The sequence below is a fragment of the Notolabrus celidotus genome, chromosome 19 (assembly GCF_009762535.1).
Source record: "Notolabrus celidotus isolate fNotCel1 chromosome 19, fNotCel1.pri, whole genome shotgun sequence".
NCBI classification, from domain to species: Eukaryota; Metazoa; Chordata; class Actinopteri; order Labriformes; family Labridae; genus Notolabrus; species Notolabrus celidotus.
The window spans coordinates 7,048,933-7,073,182 of record NC_048290.1 but is presented as its reverse complement, the minus strand read 5'-3'; the positions used below and the strand labels follow the sequence as shown (position 1 = coordinate 7,073,182).

The following is a 24,250-nucleotide window of genomic DNA, read 5'->3' as shown; positions in this document are numbered from 1 at the left end:
CTCACTTTGTCTAATGGGGGCAGCAAAATCAACCTTTTCCTCACAGTAGCTTTAAAGTGATCATAACATTATAAGACAGATGCTTCAAAGAGTAGTGATTAGCTTGACAAACACAATGACAAATGGTTGAAATGGAGGCAGTATCTGAATGAATGTAAATGGATTATGACTGTAAAGATAGTGAGGATGTCTCAAGGATACATCTATTACTTTTAACAGCTAAGATGTAACCACAGTTGTGATACTTATTGCTGATGTTTGTGCTATAAAATTTGAGCACACCATTTCTTACCCATATGGAGGGGCTGAAAAAGCTGGCTCCGGTAATGGTTTGTATGAATTACTATAATTCCACAGCTATTTGGCCTTCCAGTCCTGCTTGAATGGTTTTACGGCCTTGTTGCTTTCTGTTTACTATTTCTATTACTTTTTATGCTACAGTTGTGTGCTTACTGTAGACGATGTGTCCTTTAGCCTGCTCCTTTTGAAACGTTGCTCAAATAGCTTCAGCAGCTTGAATGGATGATCATTTTCATCTTGTTTCATATAAAGATTTGCACATGATGGAAATGCTGATATTTAAGTTTAAAGTGACTATGAAAGATCACGCCGTAGAAAAGCAGGTTCACTCAAATCCTCTGAAGGATGGCGTCCTTCTTTAGATCTTCTGGTGTTTTTAAATCCTGCAGCACAATGCAGCTTGTCAGTGATTTAATTTAATGTCTCTCCATGTGGCCAAACGCCAGGCTAATATTCTGCATCCACTAATTGCCTTGAAGTAGTGTGAGTCATGATAAGAAGAGTGCATGCAGAAGGAGTAACACCCAGGAAGGATGCCAGCTGTGTGATCCAGCTCCGCAAGTCATAGTTCAAACACAGCGAATGATTCCAGTGACTGAGTTCCCTATCTCTGCACAGCCGAGGTATTCAAGTCTGGTTTTGACACGTATAATGTGCGCTCTGGCTGTGCCATCTCCTCAGCTCCCCTTCAAAGTGTAGAATTGGCAGCAGACATGATGTTTGCCTCTTTTGTGGAGCCGTGTCAGGTTGGTTTGAAAAGCCTTTCCAACTGCTGGTAGTGAGATCATCAAGGAGAGGATGATACAACATGAGTGCGATACTTTGTGCATTTTATTATCCTGTATTATTCAATGATTTCCCCCTGTAGGCAACCGCTGCTTTCTGCCCAACACCTTCTATCTTTTCCACTAAATGTCTCTACCTGGATGTAACCACTGTGTTCTGTCAAAGTTTCAGTCCTTTCGCTGTGGGAATCAGTTTCACAGAATAACTGAGCCCATATTTTTCACTATATGCCCAAAGGTAATAGTTTGACACAATGACAAGAAGATTCCAGGATGTCACTCAATGCATGCGGAGGGAAAATGTTCCAGCACAGAGCGCCAAAGCCCTGAGGAACGGCACTGAGAGGACTGTTGCAGCAGTTTAAGATGCAGAATCTTCTCCTTTTTCTTTAAAATGAGAGGCTAAGGATTCAATCAGTTTTCTGATTGTTTCTAAACCCCCAAATGATCACTTATGGGACCCAGAATTTCATCCATTCAGCTCAATGAGGTGGGAAGGTTTAGGGGAAACCTATAATTGGGTGTTTTCCGATAGAAGGACTTTTTCTTGGTTCTAGGAGTTTGAGAAACTGGCTCCCTTTTTTGTCTTCACAGAGCAAGAATTGAAGAGTTTTAGACTGTTACAGTTTTTTGGTTTTTTTTTTATGACTGCTACTTCAGATTTGGTTCCTTCCAAATTGACACACTTGACATTGAATAGAATCTGCAGCCATCATCTTTGAAAACTCTACAGTAGCTCATTACTGTCACCACAAAAATTGCTAAACGGGACAAAGGAGGGCAATATTTCAATAAAAAATTGGACACCTCTTTTTTAACTTTTGTTATGAACTTGAATACAGTTACTAACACAGCTTGATTTGGCTTACTGCACACTTGTAGTGTGTGGACTGAACGAACTGGCTTCTATTGAGCTGCAAATGTAAACAACAAAACACACTCAAAGAAATGAAGTTAAGGTGTTAACTTAAATTCAGGAGCAGGACCACGCCTAAACCAGACCCTCAATCACCTGACAAGCCTACTTAAACGTAGCCAGCCTACTCAAACTGTCTGTCTGTTACTCTTCAACCCACCCTCCCTCACCTTACTCTGCTTCAATTACCCCAATCCCTTACTACTTGTGTTCGCTTCTTCTGTGCCCTTTGTCTAATTCCAGGTACATCCTGGGGTCAAGATCAGCTCCGGCAGGATAACACTGAGACGTGACCCCCATCCTGAGTCTCCTCCTGCTGGGCTACACGACGCACAATAAATCATTATATGTTCAAACTTATCTCCTTATGTGGTGTGGTCCTTGCTAGTGAATTGTACCTTTTTTTTTTTATTTTTTTTTTTTTTTTTTATTTTACCAGGTTAAAAAAATGTTCTTTTTATAGCTTTTTCTGCCCCCTACAACATGGGCTCTACTGGTACGACCAACTTACAAGTACAAATGCTGAGCGGTATTTCAGGGTTACAATGTTTCACCCAGAAGATGGCACTAAAAGACGTTAGCAGCTGGTTTGCTATGTAAAGTATGCTGGATACAACGTGAGGTAGACCAGACTAACATGACCACTTCTTGGTGTTTCTGCCTTAATTAGGTTATAATTATACATTTAAAGAAAACTGGTTTACTAGCAAGTAAACGACTTGTATAGAGGGCTGGTTTGATTGACAAAACTTCTAAATTTAAGGCAACACGAGACCAGCAAAGGGGGTTGTGAGTTTCTGCTAATTAGTTGTGGACAGATAATCTGCCTGTACTTCAAAACTATCAGCGCTTCCAAGGCTGAGCTTAACTTTGTACCAGTAGCTAGCAGGATGGTGAAAAATTGATGGTATAAGATGGAGAAACCCAGCTGCATGGAAACTGCACACTGCTGAATGCAAAGAAAGTCTTTAAGCAGGAATACAGTTAGACTTTTTTCCCTCTGGTAATGGGAAGCCCCCCTCCAAAAAGACTGTCTTATATACTGACACAATTTGTAATCTGGATTTTACAGTAGTTCTGGCACTAGCTACCCAAAAAGGAAGCTCCTCCCATGTGGTAATGAGAGCTTTTTGGACCAAAAAGTTGACGACCTGCACCATCCATGCATTTTTGGCGCCAACAGGAAGACCAAAATACAAACGCACACAAACCTTGATTCTATCCAGAAAACTGAGAAGCTTTCTAGAGTCTCAGAGAGGAATTGGAACAAACCAAAGGACAACTTCAAGAAACCTGAATGCAACATCATAGAATAGATCATAACATCTTCTCTTCTTAACCAATCCATAAGCTCCTTGAACTCCTTGTTAACTCCGAGAGATGCTAAGATAATCCACCTCCTGCTCTAACTTGATGCACAAGAGTGTTGTAGTATTTAAGTCTCAGCAAGAAGCCTTATTATATCCCCAAAATGTCAGCATATTCACTTAATTGTGCATTCAATTTGCAAAATAATAGGTTGAGTGAAAGTGCAAAACAGCTCACAGAAACAATCAAGTTTTCTTACATGAATGGAACGACGCAGGGCACCAGAGTGTGACATTGTGGCAGCGTCATTGCATTCTGTGGTCTGAATCGATATACGGGGGCAGTGAAAACTAAAGCCAACGAAAGGACAAAAATAATGGTTGAAAACAGAGGGTAGGCTAACATCTACATAGGTCGTTTATTTTGTTATTAGATATGAGGCTTTCTGTAAGAATATCTGCTCCTGCTCTGCCACTGAGTCCTGTGTTTGGGGTTATTAGCATTCTACCCCTGCATCTCTTTTCAGCGTGCCAGCAGGGTGAGCATACAGATTACTGCAGAGCCATGAAAAAAAAACCAACTAAACACATGAACACCTGACTGAAAGGGAGCATTGTATTAGTTCAGGCAGAGCACAAATGGCATGCTTAGCTAATCTATCGGCTGATCATGACAGACACCAATCCCTGTCCCTTTTTGTGAAGAAAGCAGTCTATTCAAATTCCTTGCTGTACACTGATTGTTGCTGTATCAAGTGCTGCAAGCCTATTTTGCTGCAAGGTAAAGCTTTACCCCAAACGTTTATCTGATACTGTCTATCCAGTGGCTTTGACACTGATAACACAGTGCTGTTGTTGCCCTGCCTTCGCTCTGTTAGCACCCATGGGGGGGATTTGCATTACATCCTGGTTTTATCTTCAGCATACTTGCTGGGAAAGCAGGGGGCAGCTTACTGCAGGGATAGGAATGTCATATGGTAATGTGTTAACATGTGTTGCTGCAGAAGGTTTTATCTTTTTTTTTTTTTTTTTGCCAGCATGATTCTGAATTGAATGCATGTTGCTTTGTGTTGCCTGTCATGGTCAACACGAAACTGACATTTCTGCAGTCTAGAAATGTTACAGGGATTGATATGTGCACTTAATAAACAAACGTCAAACAAAGGTTCTTGAAGGAAGACATGTTTGTATTGTGATTATTTTTGCGGCCCCTATTTGCAAAAGCAGTACCCCAAGTGTGCTAAGTATCTTGATCTAGCTTGTGATGCATCTGTTAGGGCAGGGGTTCCCAAAGTGTGGGTCAGGACCATAGACTGTATAAATAATGGACGTAGTATCCGTGATGTCACCCATCTGTTTCTGAAGAGCTGTTTTGAGGCCAATCATCGGCGGGCGATTGTGACGTAAAGAAGCGGGCTTTGAGCCTCCTAGCCAACAGCTACAGTGTTCCTACCTGTCAATCAAGTCAGCTGTACCTCTCATTGGAAGACTCATTATCTAAATATCTTCGAAATTACAGCGTTAGAAAAAACTTCAACCCCCCCTACAGAGTGTGCCGATCAAGAAATGAACCATCCAGACTGCACTCGTCTTTTGAACCAGGCTGTAAACATGTTTGTTTCTGATGTAAAGATCAGCTTTTTTGAATTGGTGTGTATGTGGTTTCCAGTACTTCCGGAGCCAACCTCAAGCAGATCACAGACAGCAATTGGGGGTTGCGAGAAGTCTTCCAGAATATATATTTTTAAGTAATGAAATTGCATATTTTACCCATTATTGTAAATTTTTTTTAAAATAAATGCCAAAAATGGTAATTAGATATTAAATAAAATCTTGCAAATTAAGAAAATGCATTCATTTTCTGCCTTTCTTTGCTGCCAGATGACCTCTATAAGGTTAGGGTTAGTTAACAGTTGATAAACCAAAGCAGGTTAATTCATAACAGCACAGGAAACAGCCTCATGTGCAGGTGGGCTAATTTTCTGCAGACTAGATAAAACAAGTATGAAGCAACGTTTAATCGCTTCAAGGGACAGTGGGGGTCACGAGTCTTTGGCACCTTTTTATTTTTGGGGTCTGAAAAGTTTGGGATCCCCTGTGTTAGGGAATCAAGTAAGGGCCTGTGTCCACTAAATGCATTTTTCATGCTTGCACATGACCTCAATTTCAGAGCTTGTTTCACCAGTGCTGAATGTTGCAAAGTTATGAAAGTTTTCCTTCCTGTGTCTCCCCTTGTCTTACTTTAAGATAGCTATGTTGTAAAGGGTCGGAATTAGGACCAAGTGATGGCATAGGGAATAACCAAAATGAACAGCCAGTCTTCTGCTGGGGGTTCTCTTTGATTTATATTTCATACACTTTCACAACCAATTTTAATCTCATCAAGAGAGATTTAAGCTCCTGTGGATTTTGTTTCTATGAATGACATGCAGGTGATAGTCAGGTCCTTGCAGAGAACTTCTCACTGTCCGTCAAATTAAAAGCGTGAAAATAAAAAGGACAGGAAGGTAAAAAAAAAATGCAAATATGTTGTGATAAAACATCAAACTATGATGGGGAACAGCTAAATCAGTGCCTTGTGTCATGTCATGAATAGACCAGTTATACTTCAAACATAATAGAAAGGCTGGCAATATCCTTCACGCTAAAATCTGATTTGTTTCTAAAGGCAAACTGGCGAAGACCTGAACCAATCTCAGGTTTTGGTTCCGATCACTGCGGTTTGTGATGTCTGGTGCGCCACGCTTGTCAGAAATATTGAAAAGCCTTGTTTACAGCTCCAGAAGCTTTGACTGCAACTGACCGTATGTGTGAAGGGCCAAACAAATGGAGAGTGGCAGACGTATGAACATGTTGGTATTTTGGAAAAATATATTTGACATGAGTAAGTGTGTACTTGTCCACACACTCTGCAGCAGCTCTATGCAGAGCTTTGGACAGCTCGATCACTTTTTGTGTTTTAAAAGAATAATTATTTTGAGGTTTTTGAATTATCGCTGTTGGACTATCTGCTGAAGTAATGCTCTTTTTCTTTTTCACCCAGTATGGTGCAATTATGACTTCATGGCAGAATTTCTTAACACAATGTAGTCCAGGGATAATTTTGCCAGCTCTCTGTGTTTTCACTGTGTGCGATCAGTAACTTAATTGCCAGCACCATGAGTAATGACCACTTAAAGGCTGTCTCAGCACTATTTGAAGACCTTGCAAGGAGGCCTGCTGATTTTTTGACAAGGCTTATGGAGCATTACTGATTTTGGAGAAACCTCTGCATGTGTTTGAGTGTGGTTTTGTGTGCATGTCAAACATGGTTAATTACAATTTAGTATTCCTTTCTGTATCTTTGAGTCAATATTTTAATAGAGATTAGTGCTGGCTTTCTTTGTTTCCCTTATTGTGTGTAAAATGCAGTTTAGCCATATTCTGAGTACACAGATGGAGAGCTGAGGAGTTGATTGTTGCAGGAATGGTTGAGTAGTTTCACACATTAAATGCTTTTGGTTCTGACACTTCATCACCATCTGGGCTTGTTGTACATACCGCGAACAGCAAACCACAGACCAACTGGCAGTATTTTCTTTGGTGGCCAGTGGTATGTCTATGGTATGCCGTGGCGTGTGCCGCTGCACGTGGCACACCGTGTGTCTGCAGCATATGCCGCCACTGATGATTTGCTACCAGCTAGGGGCATGTAAAAGTGCACCATGGAAAGAGGAAGCCATATATAAACATCATCCAGAAACACCAGAGACTTCTCTGGGTCAGAGCCCATTTAAGATGGACTGAGGCGAAATGGAAAACTATGAATCAAAATTTGACATTCTTTTTGGAAATCAAGGACGCCACAGCCTCTGCTCCAAGGAGAGGAGAGGGACACTTGGCTAATTATCACAGAATGCACAGTTCAAAATCAAACATTGGTGAAGGTAAAGAGATGCATAAGTGCTATGTCATGGGCAGCCTATCCTATACTACTCACACCATTATTGCTAAGCAATATAGACAGGTTATGGAGCAACATTTGCTGCAATCCAGACCATGCTTTTTTCAGTGAAGACCTAGCATATTTCATAAGACAATGCCAAACTACATTCTGTACGCATTGCAACAGCATGGCTCTGTAGTAGAAGAGTCCAGGTGCTAAACTGGCCTGCTTGCAGTCGGGATTATTTAAGAATTGAAAACAAGTGTTTTCAGTTTCAACATTCAGATTCAGATTCAGAATACTTTGTTAGTCCCCGAAGGGCAATTCAGTTTTACAGTCAATCTGTCCATAGTACAGGATATACAGTAAAGGAAATAAGGAAATAAATAACACGTCGTGACATCAGCAACTACCACAACCAGTGACTGTACAGCAAAGCGGGATGCTAAGTAGTTCCCGATTTATTCTGCCTTTGGTGCATTTAGCAGCCTTATGGCAGAAGGAATAAAATAATTAGCATAGCGGTTTGTTTTTTTCACCTGAACATAATCCTGCAGACCTGAGGGCATGATTGAGAATTCACTGCCAAGAATGTGCCCCGGTTGGGTCAAAATTCTGTTTGCTTTCTGGACCCCACGCACTGTCCAGAGGGAGCAGAGGTCCTTAAACTGGACTCCAGTGACTTTGGAGCACAGTACATTTGATATGTTGTCTTTGCACTATTTGTACTCGGATCCGACTTTAGAATAGAGGTTGTATTTAGGGTTTGTACTCAAGTACATATTACTAGAACACTGACTAATTGAGAATCCACAAAACAACCAGCAGATTAGACGATATTGAACATTTTGGTTAGTTGCATCTCCTTAGTGTGACACTTTTAGAGTAATATTATGACTATTTAATTCCTATCACATTCTCTGAGTACCACTTTATTTTTTGCTATGAAACATACTGAAAACAAAGCTGTACACCGGTGTTATGTAGCAAATGTTTTCTCTGCAACTTTATCATGACAGCTTGTATGCTGATGACATCCTGAATTCCACATCTTCCACCCACAACTGCATTGGTATTTATAGTCTAACTTAACACCTTCTACTTGTGAGAATAGGTTCAACCAGTTTCTAAGAGAGCTTATGTTTAATAGAAATGGCCTTGTCAGCTGTTCCCAGAGGTGTTAAAGTCTCATTACAAATAAACAGACATATTGTTGTGTCAGTGTTTAACTGAACTATTAGGCCTCTATTTTTGAGAACAAAGAAACCACTTCATTCACCAGCAGTTTCCTAAATGCCAGTATTGTGACTCTCCAGTAACTTGACGTCCTCTTTCACAATCACACGTGTGTCGAAACCAATACAGCTGCCAAGGCAACTTCCTTACAAAGCTACAGCGTGTGCCCTGATTGAAATCTTTCCTTAACTCTTCTAGTGATGCGTCTCTGTGTGGAATTTTAATTATTTGAAGTGCAAGCTTCCAAGAGTTGTCTCTGATTTTTCAAGTGTCACCTTGGTTCCATGTCACCCGCTTTGCTTGGACAGCTGTTGGCGTTAGGAGATGAGAGGATCTGTCGCGAGCATGTAGAAAGAGATTTGTGATCCCCTCAAAGGGCTTAACAATTATGGCGCAGAGATGCTGTCTGTTGTACGAAATGTTTTGCCTGCCAGCTAAAATCCTTCTAATTTAAACCAAAAAGGCCTCATTTAAAGAAAAATGAACAAAACATTAAAAAGAACTCTATTCCGCTGATCATTTTTTAGTATTTTATGCTGTATGCCTGAACAAGATTGACATCTTAGAGCATGTGTAGTGAGACATTTGAAGTTATTACATCTTGTAAACTAGATTCATAGCTCTGGATGTTCAACCAAATTTGCCATCAACATATTTTCCCAGACTCTAACACAGCATGAACACGGCGTAAACTAACGCTCTCAATGAATTCTGCAGTAGACATATTTCCTCATGTATCAGTCAGTTTTTATTGGATGATGAGTTTCAGTGCTGGGCATGAGAGAAGAATGTCTGGGACTCGTTTCTTTGATTAGTCTGAGAGCAGCAATCCCTCCATGGAGTCTTGACACAGCCTCAATGTTCCTGTTGTTGGCTGCGATAAGCATTCAGGCATTCAGCTGTATAAATAGTGGTCCCTTTCCTCTTTCCCGTTGTGTTTTGGTATGGCTTTGGTGACTATGAATCTTGCATTGCGGAGGAAAATTGTTCTTGTATTCTTTATTCTTTGGTTCTGCTGAAGTGTCATACCAAACTGGAAATGTCAGGGAGAAATCACACACCTTGTTTTGTACCTTACTGTGACTGTTGCCAGCTCTTGACATATCAGTAGAGGGAGGAGGAGTAGGTGGGGATTGAGTGGCTGTTTAAAATTGGCCTCATGTAACAAGTCTTTTTATTAGAGGCAAAGGTAAAGTTTTCGTCTCAAGGTTGAGGGTTTTTTGAGCAGTAAACAGCATTGTCGCAATTAATTTTGTTCTTTTTCCACTTCTTATTTAACACATTTCCTTTTAACATTAGCTGCAATCACAGCCCAATCCCACTCTCAACTTTAAAAGATGTGAACACATTGAAATTAATGTTAAACGAGGTGTATTATATTCATTTCCATCTTTCATCATGTCAATATGAGACAACAATAGAGTAGCTTTGCATAATTTGCAGCTCAAATAACTCCTTATTTTTTATCTTATACTGGCGCCCATGAAAACTCTAATCTCAGCACTTTGCAGCCTCTACCTTGAATGCTTCATTTTGGCTGCTTTTCCAGTGATATAAAGTTAGACACAGTATGTGGGTGTTATTTTTCACATAGCTTTGTAGACATGAAATGACCCAAGAATTATGCTTTGACAGAAAACATCTGCGGCTAGCTGTTAGCGCCCTATTAAAACTATTAGCAGCTAGCTATTGTTACATTCCCTTGCTGTTGTAAAGTTACTTGCATGTTAGACACTTGGACACACAAAGTGGTTTTCCAGGCGTGCATGGGGTGTGTTTTATAGTTTACTCAACTTCCAGGATTTATACAACAGTACAAGTACAACAGCGCAGCGTGCATAAACATTTCGGTCCGCTCCCTAAACTGGGCATGTGTACCTGCGCATCCCCAAAAGACCCCAAAGCTGCTCCAAAGCTGCCCCAAACTACCTGCCTTTGCCTTGCTCCTCCTAATTACACATAACACATAAGGATAACACAAATGCCTGTGTACCTGACTATTGCACAATTATGAATTAGAAAGATTATGTATAAAATAACAAAAATAAACATTAGAGTGGGGGGTTGTCAGTGTCCATATCAATGCATGACATTATTATAGGTCCCACATACATCTTGTGGTTCCGAGCCTTCATGTAGTCTCTTTATAGTTGGACTTCAAGGTGACATATAATGCAAAATCGACTTTTTAATGGTACCTAAAATACCTGAAATATGTGTCCCTGGCATGTCTACAAACCCCCCGAGAATGAAAAAAATCCATTCTGCCCCAGTTCTGATTTCTCCACCTTTCTGTAAATGTGTGTGAAACGAGCCGTTTCAGACTTCAGTGTTTTTGTTACGTCACAACAATATGCGGTCAGAGCTTGGAGCTTGTTCAGCCCATAGACTGTATAAAATATAACTCAACCCCTCCTGCTAGTTGCTAATTGTAGGCTGTCTTAATAAACACAAAGGTCGGTTTTACTCCCCACGTCTGCAGATTTGAAGATCTAGTGGATGATTTTTATGTTCCATGGAAAAGTGCTAGCGCTGGTTAGCATAGCCACACAGCTACATGTCGTCTGTCTCTGCCGCTGTCGCCGTCGCCGTAGCTGTGTACCAAGACACACGTCTACATACTAACAAATAAAACAACAAGAAACACAGAATCTGTGACCAATCCTTCAGAAAGGTCCTGCTGCCTTTCTGGCAGAGGTTGGGTTTACTCCCCACGTCTGCAGATTTGAAGATCTAGTGGATGATTTTTACTTATCATGGATAAGTGCTAGCGCTAGTCAGCATAGCCACATAGCTACATGTTCGTAGCTGTGTACCAAGACACACGTCGACATATTGATAAATAAAACAAGAAACACAAAATCTGTGACCAATCGTTCAGAAAGGTCCTGCTGCAGGCGCCTCTCCGTCAGGATCAGATTCTGGTTCAGATTCAGAGGGTTGAAGTAACGCGGGTCTGTTAGCAGCCGTGTATATTCAGCCAACATGTAAACATTAGATCAATGTGCTGGAGAGCAGAGGGCACATCCACTTCCTGAGGGGGCATGGTCAGAGAAACAGAAAACAGACTGTTCTGAGGAGGGCTGAAGAAGAGGGCATTTCAGGCAGGCCAAAATCTGATTGAGTGTTTTTTTGAGCATAAACTTTAAAGACATGTTTTGGGGACCTCTTAGACCAATATATATATTGATGAAAAAAGTGTGATATGTCACCTTTAAGGCTGATTTATACATCTGCGTCGCCCCTACGCAGCCGGGGCTGACGTGGACATAAGCCCCACATACTTGTGCGTCGATGTCGATGTGTCCGTGTCACGCAGCAATTCTCCAACGAAACGCTTAAGGGGAGTATGGTCTCTCTGATAGCCGGTCGCCTGCTTCTGGCCCCACTACCATCTCTGTTTACTTTTCCACAGCGATTCAGAGTTTATTATGTTAATCTACAGCTGATACATGTTGCTGTTTATCATACAGACATGATTACAGGGAAGGAGGTGAACGTCAGCTATGTGCGTAGGCCCCTGTGTAGATACGGGAGCTACGCGGACCCCCGGCGTAGGCTACGCCGTCAATTCAACGCAGAAGTATAAATCAGCCTTTGAGATGGAAACCCAGCTCATTCTGGCATTTGTTCATGAAGTGGAGAGCACAAACATCTACATTGTAGAGCTGTTGTTGTCCTTGCATAAAAACGTTGCACAGTTTTTTGGTGCTTACGTCTTTCAAGAGATTAAAAGCTGTAATTTTCCCTCACAACAAAAAGAGCACTTACAAGATACTTTTGGAGACAGACTGAATCAACAAAGTGCAGAGCAGAGGAAAAAGCTGAGCAGTGACGCACGCTTTCCAGCTTATGGGTGGGGCTGTCCTTAAGCTACCGGGTGGGCTTGTACTCTACTTTGGATGTTTTTTGAGTGTTTTCTTTTCTTAACACTAAATTTAAATTCCCACTTAAAAGACTAGGCAATAAGTTGCTTTGGGACATCCCCATCGACAATGCAGCAAATTGGGATTATCATCATTACTAACAACTCTACAGTTGGTTTTGTTTCTTTCCGTTTCATGTTACACTGCAACGACTACTTTCGAGGAACAAATGTAGATGCACTAAACATCCAGTGTTCAGTTTTGTAAACCTGACTTGTACATTTCTTCTCTAATGGCTGTATTTCATCTCTCAAAAATGATGACGCCTTGCTGAGGATTTTATTGTAAAGATGTGAGGCAGTGTTTTCCACACATGGACGATACCTGAGCAGGGCGGCCCAAGTACAATGTAAACAATTCTTACTTTACTTTTTTTTTTATCCATAAAGTTTGCCATCCACAATCAATGAGCTTGACAACCCCTTGTGGCTTTTTGCTTCTTGTCTGGGTCTGATAGCCTGCAGCACCTGACACATGCTCTGCAGGTGATCAGAGAGATCATTATCAATCTTATGTCACTGTTTTAAAAGTAATGATCTGCTGATTGCTGCCGATGGATGTCCTTCTGCACTATCTCAGTTTTTGATCCTTGTAAAATAGCAAGTCATTAACAGGACTCGCCCACACACAGATCAGCTGGTGTGCTAACATGAAAGCAAGTTAAGTTTTCAAAATGTGAGTTGTGTTGTTTGTAAGTTTTTATAAAGCATGCTGCTGATGAATATTAAAAAGATCAGACGCTTTAAGAAAAGAAACTGTCTGAGCCAGGGCAGGGCACGACACCTCACCCACCACAGGTACAGAATTTCACAAATTGCAGTGTCAAGCCTCACGTTTCATTTTTATAACTCCCCATGAAAAGGCTTTTTTGCCCTGTAAGTACTACAAATTGAACAGTAAGTCCCTAACCACCATTAAGAAAAAAATTCAAACAGCTCTTCACTCTCCATCTGCAAAAGAAACAGCATGCATCTCTGTGAGAGAGCTTCTACTGCATGGAATCCTTTCAACCTGAGTCCATTCAGCTTTACTAGCAGAAAGAGCCAGCCGCCCTGACCCAGTCAATGAACATCCCACTGGAACACCCGAACAGCACAGTCTGAGTCAGCCTGTCTCTGACACTCACATTAAACCAGAATTGGGAACTTCTATGTGGGTCCAGCTTTTGGCAGCAGCAGTGACACCTCCTATAACCGAACACTGGCGCCAGCAGTGACATGGAGAGACAAAGTGTGCAGTAGTCATTCATTTCAAATGAGCGCCCTGACAAAGAGAGTGACACAGGAGAGAGGAGACATTTTGGGAGAGAGATGTCAGAAATTTTGCAAACTGGAGAAACTTGGGCAGAGTTTAACTCAAGTTCTAGCTCAAACTGGACAACCAAGAGGGGAACAATGATGGTCTGCTTTAAAACTTTTGATTCAGGTACCAAGATCAGTATAAAGTACCATTTTTCAAAGGACATGAAGGTATAATCTGGATATTTATTGCCAAATACACAGCTAATCATGTTAGTATTAAAAAAATAATTCATCTTGATGTTATTTATAACTTCTGATAAAATTGTTTACATTTTTTAAGGTGTTTTCTTTAACATCGAATAATCATTAAAAGTGACAAATGAGAGTTCACACCCGAAACACCACAAAATGTTTAACTTCCTTTCCCTCTTCCCCAGTCATGTTCCCACTTCAGTGTTTTTAGATGCCATAGGACCTACCTACCTGTCCTCATCTACACATCTATTTAAACTGGCCTTAAGGAGTCTTAACTGCTCCCACCAGCCACTTCATCCATGCTCTGGTTCTGTTTTGCTCTGCATTTTCCTTTGCACTTCAGCAATCAAGTCAGGGCTCTTCATTCTGACCCATTAGCTCCTTCTTTGTCCCATTTTGCTGCCCAATACTACCTGCCTACAAGCTTAAAATACACAACAATGTAAACCGTCACAACTGTTTGGGTTCTACCTTTCTGCCTGCACAACCAACATTTGACTTCAGATTTAGTTTCAAATGCTGCAAAATCTTGTTCATTTTCCTCTTTTTAATGAAAATATAAGGAGATAACTTGGTGCACAACTACACATGCATGTAAGCTTTCAAATATACAATGAAGTGCTACAGTCTGCCTGTAACCGTCGGCACTTGGGTCCTACCTCTCTGCCTGCATCACCAATCGTGAAACCCTTTAGCAGTCATTAGATTATCGTCCAAATGTTGCTAAATCCTGGTCTTTTTTCCATTTAAAGTACTCCTCAGTCATCTCATGATAACAAGTCAGTCAAATGACTTTGTAGATACATTATTATCATCATTGTCTGTATTTACCTATTGTAACTCAATACATTTTAGGGGTGTTCAGGTTAAGTTACTTGATGATTCATGTTGTCAGCCTTGCCACTTGGCACCAGTAGTACCACTTGAATTAGCTGGTAATGTTTAAACAATTAGTAGGCCTAAATTGGGGGTCAAGTGTTGAAGCTATGATGCAGCCACTCGGCACTAGCTCAGGCTGTAGCTCCGGTTAACAGCCTATGCCACACTACTCTACTGACCATCACAGATGGCAGATGGCATGTTGTAGTGCAGGATAATGGAGATAAAGTTGTATGTTAGCTGGGTCTGGTTCAACTGGCATATAACCACTTGACTGGAGCAATACAAAACCAGCACAGGCATGGAGATGTTAAGCTGCAAGCAGGACTGGCTGGTAGTGTTAGCCCTGCTAACATAAGCCACACTGGGTAAACCAATGTATAGAGCATAGATGGATGTATAGAATATATTCATGTGCCTTTTCACAAAAGTTTTATTTAAGCATCCTCCTCTTTTCAATGAGGGAGGCACAGCACATCCGTACATATAAGAGGCTAGTTAGTCATGTCTCTAAGCTCCTACCAACAACCTCCTATCTCCCCATTGCATGTGACGTTGGCCGCACTATAGGCTAATTGATGGTGCTGGCAGGACGACAGTCCCAGTGGGTCCTTGTGGGAGCTGTGGATCCAATATTCTGCCTGACACTCACAGGTAGAGGTAACCTGGAAGCTGCTTATTACCTGTGACACCTCACAAATATGGAGCAGTGGCTAATAACCAAGCGGACCCCAAGGGAGCCATTGATGGAGGGATGTTGGCAGAGGAGAGTGAGGTTTCAGCTAACAGGCTTTTATTGAAATTACACAAAGGGATTGTGCTTACGCTTTGGGATACTGGGGTCGAACTTGCCAGGTAACGCCAAACAAGCCTATCTCTGTTTGTGCCAGGATGAGGAAGAGTACATATTGACATAAGTCATATGGGCATGAGAGCATCTGTCAAGGTGTGGGGGGGTTATCACAGTTAAAGTGGAAGCTTTTATGTAACACACCAGCAAGAAAAAAACAAAACACTTTTTGGTCCAACTCTACACTGGAACCATAATTAATATCTGACTTAATTTATGTAGAAACTAATTGCAAAGATGGATTGGCTGTGGAAAGTAATGCACTCAATATGAATAAATATTGTACAATTTGTTTTAACAAACTGCAGCACTGACCGCAGGTGGGATGTTGTGAAATTTGTCGGGTGGTTACAGGAAAACATCGGCAGTCACAGAGCTCCAGAAATCATCACAGGTGCCAACACCTGTAGACCTGCTGTACAACGATGACGCACACAAGTGGTGCTCTGAAGCAGAGGTGTGCCAGTGTGATCACTTACTACTTTTATTTATCCGCTGTGGTTACTGCACAGACGTGTGAAGCAAATGCACATATTTAGAGCCTTGGTTTCAACTATAATCTCACTCGCAAATGCTGTATGGTAATGAGCGAGAAGGTGTTCAGGTGGGCAGAGAACTCAGCTTTGTAGTACTGCAGACTGAATAATAATGTATGGACCCAAGTGTTAGACTGTGTTTTCTTGAAATATACATGTGAAAAAAGTGGAATTGTCTTATTTTGGCGGTTTGTCTTCAAATGTCAAAATTCATTACAACAGATGGTGCCACTTGTCTGTAAAGGGAGTTTACCCATCATGGCATTCACCATTACAATGCAAGGGAACAGAAACACCCTTAGCACCAGATGATTCTATTTGCTATGCTCTCAGTTAAAGAGTTAGAACAACACCATGCTAATTAGTGTCACTTCTTGATCACCAATCGGCACCAAGAAGAGGCGGGACCTCTGATATCAATATTGTCAACAGTAATGGTGGAGGTCCATATGAAGGCGAAACTAACCACAGTTGGTTTTTCGAGGTACAATTTCCAGGTCTTGAGCTGCTGATGATGATACAACACAATTTCCATGAATTGTGTCTTAAGTTTTCTTTGTAGAATCCCATTGATTGTAAGCTTCACATTTTTTTTCAGAGCATTTAAAAACACACTGAACAGTCAACACTAAAGGCTGATTTATACTTCTGCGTCTCCCCTACGCAGTAGGGGCTGACGCGGACATGAGCCCCACATACTTGTGTGTCGGTGTGTCTGTGTCGCGCAGCAATTCTCCGCCGAAACGCCTGAGGGCAGTGCGGTCTCTCTGATAGCCGGCTGCCTGCTTCCGGTCCCGCTACGATCTCTGTTTACTTTTCCACAGAGTTTCAGAGCGTGTTATGTTAATCTACAGCTGATACATGTTGCAGTTTATCATACAGACATGATTACATGAAGAATAGAGAGGAGGAGATGAAATACACAGCCGATGTGCGGCCGATGTCCGGGAACCCGGAAGTGTTGTAAATGCGGGAAAGACAAAGCCGCCGAGCGGACCAATCACAGAGCTTGCGGTCCGCGTCGGCTCTACGGGGAGTTACATTTTGGAGGAGGTGCACGTCAGCTACGTGCATAGGCCACGGCGTAGGTACGGGAGCTACGCGGACCCCCGGCGTAGGGTACGCCGTTGATTCAACGCAGAAGTATAAATCAGCCTTAAGAGAAGCCCTAGGACAGCTTTCTTAACTCAGCAGCAGTGAGTGCAAGTGAGAAGCGCTCTGAAATTGAGGTTGCAGGTGAAGTATCTGATATTTAACCACATAAGATTAAGTATATGTTGTTAGTCTGTGTTGTTTAAAATAACTTCAGGAGCCTACAATAATGTGTAGAATGACCCCAGAAGTCTCTAGGAGGTGGGGGGCTAAAAGAAGATCACCTTTGACCTAGACAATAATGTGATTGACAGTGACAGTTGGCATCTTTGACAAATGGTCACTTGACTGTTGTCATTTTAAGGTCTTCAGAGTTGGAGTCCAAAATAACATTGTTGTACTTGTATTGAGATGTCCATATATGTGTGTGTGTTGTGACGACACCTACACCCTTTATAAGACGGACTTTGGAGACAGAGGCAAGGCGACTTCATCTGGCCCGGTCGTCCTCCAAGCAGTCGCAATGCTTGTTGCTGATGCTGTTTGATGATAATAAATGTAATTACTATCCAAGCTGGCTAGTGTCACAAGGTTCATTCTGCATCTGCACGTAACGGGCTGTTAAGATACGACACAGGCAGGAGGGTGTCCAGACCTCATAGCCTGTGGTGGCACTGACATGGGCAGGGGTGGCCAGGGTATGTGTGCACACACACAAACTAACAGCATTTAGTTAAATACCCTCATAACAATGCCATACAGTGTTTTTTTTTTTCCTGTGTATGAATTGTTAACTTTAAAAAGAAACACAACAGAGCAGTGAAACATTAATCTTCTAAGCGCGTTTGTTTAGAGTAAAAGTTGAAGGCACTAACAATAGAAAATGTACTTCTTCACAATAGCTTGTGCAGCCTAAATGTTTGATTTTAATGTAAGCACCGCCTCTGTCAAGGCAAGAAACCAATCGTAGCTCAAGATAATTGGGTTGCATTTGTGACCGCTAATCAGATTCCATGAGGGCCAGTGCAGACCCTCTGGACACACCCCTGGTTGGAAATGAAGTGTCGTAGTGTTGTCGGGCAAATATTGTTGAGTCTACTAAGATTTTTCAGACATCAACTTTAAATCAAATTTAGGTGGACAGATATTTCCAGTATAGAACAGCAAAGGATGGGCAGCAGGAGGTCTTCAGTTCATGTTCATTTACATACAATAAATGACATGTGTTTGGAAAAGTTCAGATCTCCCCAAGCGCCAACATGACGTTCCATTTATTTGACTCTATATACAAATATGTGCAAACATTTTCTCTTATGACAGTGAGCGAGACAAGCCTGAGCCGCCCTGACAGTGGTTCTTCAGATTCTTCACTGTTCCCATCGGGAGTGATATTTTCGGGTGAGTGAAATTTAACAGTGATAAAATCGTCTTGTTCTAGACTCGAGCGTACAGCACAAAGTACTTAAAGCTTGCTCATTAAATTGGTCTGTTAAATTAAAAGGCTCATGGCCCAGAACTCCTTGTTTTGTTTTTTTTCTCAGTTTGGTCCCTGGCTTGAAAAGTTTGGACTCCCCCTGGTACACAGCTTGATGGTGGGATACTAAAACAGCTTTAGTTGGACACAATTACACAAGAAGAAAACTGTGCTGAGAACTCATAAACTTAAAACTCTGGGCAGCTTTACAAGCCTCACAAAAACTTGCAGTCTGTACATCAGGGCCTTGTAACTCTTGACTTGCTCTCAGGTGGTTTCAGAACAAAACAGCGCCCTCGCTTTCCTCTTATATCTGGAAAAATTAGATACATAGCCTTGTAAAGCACCGAGTTATGTTCAACCGTCTCTCTCTGGATCCACGTTTCTCTTCTACAATGCCCTTTTGTCTACTTTTTCGCTTTCTTTGTGTAACTTATTCACAACCTCCTCCTCTTTCGCACATTCATAAACACACTACCAGCACATACAGCAGCACTGCGGCCAGGAACCCGACATGGGAAAAGTAACACTGCTGCTACAGAGTTTTATCACTAGGTGTTATTTTCGTGTGTTTCAAGCTCGTGTTACCTCACTGAAAAATGTGAAAAAGCTTTTGAAATGTTCGTCTTTTTTTTTGCCACTGAAATCAAAACACCTCATAGATGTGAAGTGTCCCTCTTCGCTTCTGATTCCCTGTTTGTACAACTGTAAAAATGTTCATCTTGTTTATTTCTTGACTGATCAAACAGATCTTTACAACAGTTCAAGCCATATATTCATATATTTTATATTCATTACATGTAAAGTGAAATATATCAACCCTTTCTTTGTTTTCCCTTTAGATAACCATGGCTTATAGCTCATGAAGGACATCCTAAGATCAATCTAAAAACGGATTTACAACACAGAAATTCAAGCTCTTTAATAAACATGTCCATTTTTACTCTATATTTGGTTAGGGCTCCTTTACAATGAATTACAGCATCACTACTGCGTGGCACTCAGCTTGTGGCACAGCTGAGGTGATACTGAAGCCCAGGTTGCTTTGATAGCAGCTTCCAGCTGGTCAGTATTTTTGGGTCAGGTGTTTATCATCTTCCTCTTGACAAATATCACACAGGCTCTCCATTGGGTTCAAGCCAGGCGAGTTGGCTGGCCAGTCAACCACAGTAATGTCATGGCCAGCAAACCATTTGGTAGAAATGTTGGCAGTGTGGGCAGGTGCTAAGTCCTGCTGGAAAAGGAAATCAGCATCTCTGTAAAGCGTGTCAGCAGATGGAAGCATGGGATGGTTTAGGGGTGGCTTGATATCAGGAATGGAACAGTAGTAACCCCTTCCCTGAAGACATTTGTGCTTGGTTGCTCTTGACACCACCCCTCTCGTGAGGCTCTCCTAAGCTCTTGGGTCAACCTTTCCCGACGGTCCTTCCAAGATGTGGTCATACCTGTTGCTTGTACACCTTTTTCCCTCCAGTCAACATTAATATGCTTTGATACAGTCGGTCTTTTCAGCGATGAACTTCTATGGCTCACCCTTCTTGGAGGCGGCAGTAGCTCAGTCCATAGGGACTTGGCTTGGGAACCGAAGGGTCGCCGGTTCGAGTCTCAGTATGGACGAAGTTTGGCAAGTGGACTGGTGGCTGGAGAGGTGCTGGTTCACCTGCCTGGGCACTGCCGAGGTGCCCTTGAGCAAGGCACCGAACCCCCAACTGCTCGGGGTGCACTGGTTGACGGCAGTATCCTCACTCTGACATCTCTCCCTAAGCATGTTCACTGCATGTGTGTGCATTTGTATGTATATACCAAAAAAAAACTATGTGTAGCATGCCCAAAATAGCATGAGTGAAAAAATTGAATTTCCCCCCTGGGGGTCAATAAAGTACCTTTCTTCTTCTTCTTGTTGAGGGTGTCAATGATTGTCGCCTTTGCCATGTAGTTGGATCAGTGTCGTTATTCTCAAGCCCAGGACTCCTTCTTGAATCTGAATCGAGTCCTGATTTTCAGAACTCATGGCTCAACTCAGACTCAAGCACTGATGACCAGGACTTGAACTTGAGCAGTGAGTGCAATAGGACTTGAAAGATGGAGAGGACGACTCATGCTTAATTGTTAAAGACTGTTTTAAGGAAATTTGATTTGTTCACATCCGAAAGGTAACACACAGTCTGCCTTGGTTCATACAGTGAAGAGTTTGGAGTGAAACACCCACCTTCCTTGTTGTAAGTGTTCACATTATTAATGAGAACTCAGGCTATAGGGACTCAACTCAGACTTCAGTCAGATTCTTCTCTGTTGACTCAGACTTAAACACTGAGAACTCAGGACTGGATTTGGCCTTGATTGTAACACAGGGTTTGGTGTACTGATCTAGATTGAAGGATATACAATATTTACACTGTCTGAATGACGATTTGCTCAAACTTGAAAATACTCTCATAATTTGAAGGGTTTTTTTTAACCTGTAGGCCATAATTATTAAGATCCAAACAATGCTTGAAACGTTGTACATTACATGGAAGCAGTCTACAGCATACCGTATTTTTGCTTTATCAAATAACTGAAGGAAAATATTGAACTTTTTCATTATCCTCTAACTTGTTCAGATGCTCCTGCACTTAACTTACAAATGTGTCAAGTACTCTTTTTGCAAAAATACTCTTTTTTTTTTTTCTGGCATTTACCAGAGCAACTTGTTCATTTTAATTCCTCTTGAGTCTTTTTTTTGTAACGGCAGGTTTTTCCAATGTGTGGCTTTGGCACCTCTCCGAACACTTCTATTTAATCTCTGTTTGGTAAGTAAAATGTCTCCCCGCTTAGCATGACTGCTCTTTTTTCTGCTCACGACATTAAAAAGTGTATTCCTTGATAAAACAATGACTTATACATTTAGCACATCATGTGCATCGGGCCTAATCGATTATGAGTTATATTTCACACGTTGAGCTCAGAGGTATTGAGGCGTAAGTGTAATGTCATCTCCTTTGTCTCTCTTTTATTCACCAGTGCGTATGTTTACTCTTCATCTGTAATTCTCTCTATAAGTATGCATTCTACCACCTGAATCCCTCTCTGGCTCTTCCTCTCACTGTTGAATGTCTGCACTGCTGTCACCTGTAGGCCCAGCTAAGAGCCTGAAGGCAACGCTCGGGGTTTACCACCTGATCACTCCAGCTCGTACCTTCAGAAGCTTCAGGTCGTGACCAAGAGGATGAAATCGCAGATACAAGAAGCTGAAATTAGTTTTCACTGCAGGGATAGGCCGTGCAGCTCAGATTCCCAGATACCCTATCTAAGCTCCTAACCTATTCTTGCAACAGTTGCTTCTTTATGTTGACCAGAACCTGCAGTGGGAGTAGGGGGGGTTGGGCATCTGATTAGGACATCTCCCTGAGGCCTCCCCGTGGAGGTATTCTGGGCACGTCTGACTGAAAAGAAGCCCAGAAGACTCAGAAGGGATTATATATTCCTACTGGTATGGGAATGCCTCAGGATGCCCTAGAAGGAGCTTGGAGGGCATGGCTGGGAAAGGACTCCTAAGCTGCTCTTATTAGTGAGCTGCCACTGGAGCCAAGGCCATGGTGAGGGGATTAATGTACGAATATATGAAAGTTGTTTTTTGATTCGTATTGCTTTGGGTTGCACTACAATGGAATAGTAAATGGAATAAAGTAAAACATTTATTTAGTAGCCCGAAAAAGCTTTTATATCCTTGAAATCTGTCGTTAATATTTGAAATATTTTGAAGATTATATCTACACCTGGAACTTTTGAGGGGCTCTCATTGAGTTAGGTGGGTGAATCATCCCAGAGCAGAGTCAGGTGTTTTGGTTAGTGTGTGTAGGTGGGGTCCTGATTGAGAACAGGTATGAGTAGTTCATATATACCCTTGAGTTTCATTGTTCTGCACTGACTCATTGTCTCACCATCAGAGATAGTGAGAGGTTCCCCATCCCTGTGTGTGCATATACCATCAAAGTGTGTCTCAGCACAAGCCAAAATAGTATATGTTTCAGTGTGTTTGTTGGTGGTTTCTATAAGACGGTAGTTTGTTGTTGTTGGGCCCAGTTTCCCCCAAGCCTCTCTGTTCACCTTTAAAACCCTTTAGGTCGTCTTTGTGTTTCCTAAAAAAGTTTTTCCTAGGTTGTTGCTTACTGCTCAGCTTGTTTGGAAGGAGCCTGTTTGTTTTTTTGCTCCATATTATATTTGTCTTTTTCTCTTTCCCTTTCAATCTCTTCTGATATCAGTGGTCATTCCTTTGGGATAACTTTTTTAGAACACCTTCCTAGTCTGCAATTGTGTCCCACTCCCCCTGACCCTGACAGTACCCAGCTGCAGTGCCTGGATTGGATTGTTATTGGCAGGTGCTGCTAAATGTGTATGCTATGAACAACAACAAATACTGTTTATTAGGTTTTTTAAAGAGTCAAATATCCAGGGTACATACAGAAACAATCCTATTTTTAAATCTACACAGTTTACTTCTGCCCTCTATGAAAAGAGTACTTACTCATTGCACTATCCTCCAAATTGCACCCTCATGTAGGTGCTTTTGCCCCCCTGATATTCTCCCAATGGCCCATTTGCAACCCAAACAGCAATGTTATTCTAAACAGACCAAAGCTACATTAATGGGGGCTGCAGGTACTGGCAGCTCTGATGCTACCCCCCCTACCTCTTGGATATAGTTTAAAGCGCAAGAGTCAACATACAAAGGAGGCTTTCAAGTGGACACCATCCTTCCTCATGTGTCAAATTAGGCCCATGACACTTCAGAGAGGCTCAACTGTTAGCTTTAGCACCCACGGTAACACAGCCAGGGTGTAAAATTAACACCAGCCAAGCTCCAATGGTGGGTAAAAAAATAAGTTTGGCGTGTAAAACAAAAACACACACCCGCCAGTGGCAGATGGAATTTTTTTTTATTGCATGTGAGGTTTTGTTTTCATACTTTCGGCCATTTCTGCCGACTGTCAGGCTATTTTGACCCTTGCGGCACGCTGTACTTGTGTTGTGATTTGGTACGTCGGGAACGGTGTGACAACAGCTACTGGAATTCTATTCATTCCCTTTGCTTGAAGAAGCACAGCGGGAAGAGCATTTCAAGGAACATGTGGCGACACCTTCCTGGCGTGAAGCCACCACAATCAAAAAGGATAAACAAAGAGGCAGGAGACGATCAAGAGGAGAAACAGACAGCTAAAGCTAAGGCATGATGTTTTTATTTGGCCGGTAAATTTTTGGAGGTCACTAGCCAATGGCAGATGAGGTAAAAAGTTAATTTAACACCCTAACCACAGCCCTCAATGCAATCTCTCACCGCCCATCATATCCACAGCCAGGAGAGAAGTTTGTTTGGGCTAGAGCTCACGTTGCTGGGTTAGGTTGTATGCTCTATCTCCCCCTCCTACCCTGTTTTCATAAGGGAAGGGAGCAGAGGAGAAAACAGAGAAAGACAGAAGAATCTGCAAAGAATTGTGAGAAACAAAACTGGGGAGGCAGACCTCTTAAAATATCCAGGGAACAAATCC

General features: G+C 41.9%; 1 long non-coding RNA gene across 1 annotated transcript; it reads left to right on the top strand.

The window, feature by feature from the left end:
* Positions 1 to 18,565: 18,565 nt before the first annotated feature.
* Positions 18,566 to 22,408, top strand: LOC117831565. Its single transcript, XR_004635030.1, has 3 exons — positions 18,566 to 18,646; positions 21,457 to 21,514; positions 21,840 to 22,408. It is a non-coding gene; the product is annotated as an uncharacterized LOC117831565 (long non-coding RNA).
* The last annotated feature ends 1,842 nt before the right edge of the window (positions 22,409 to 24,250 follow it).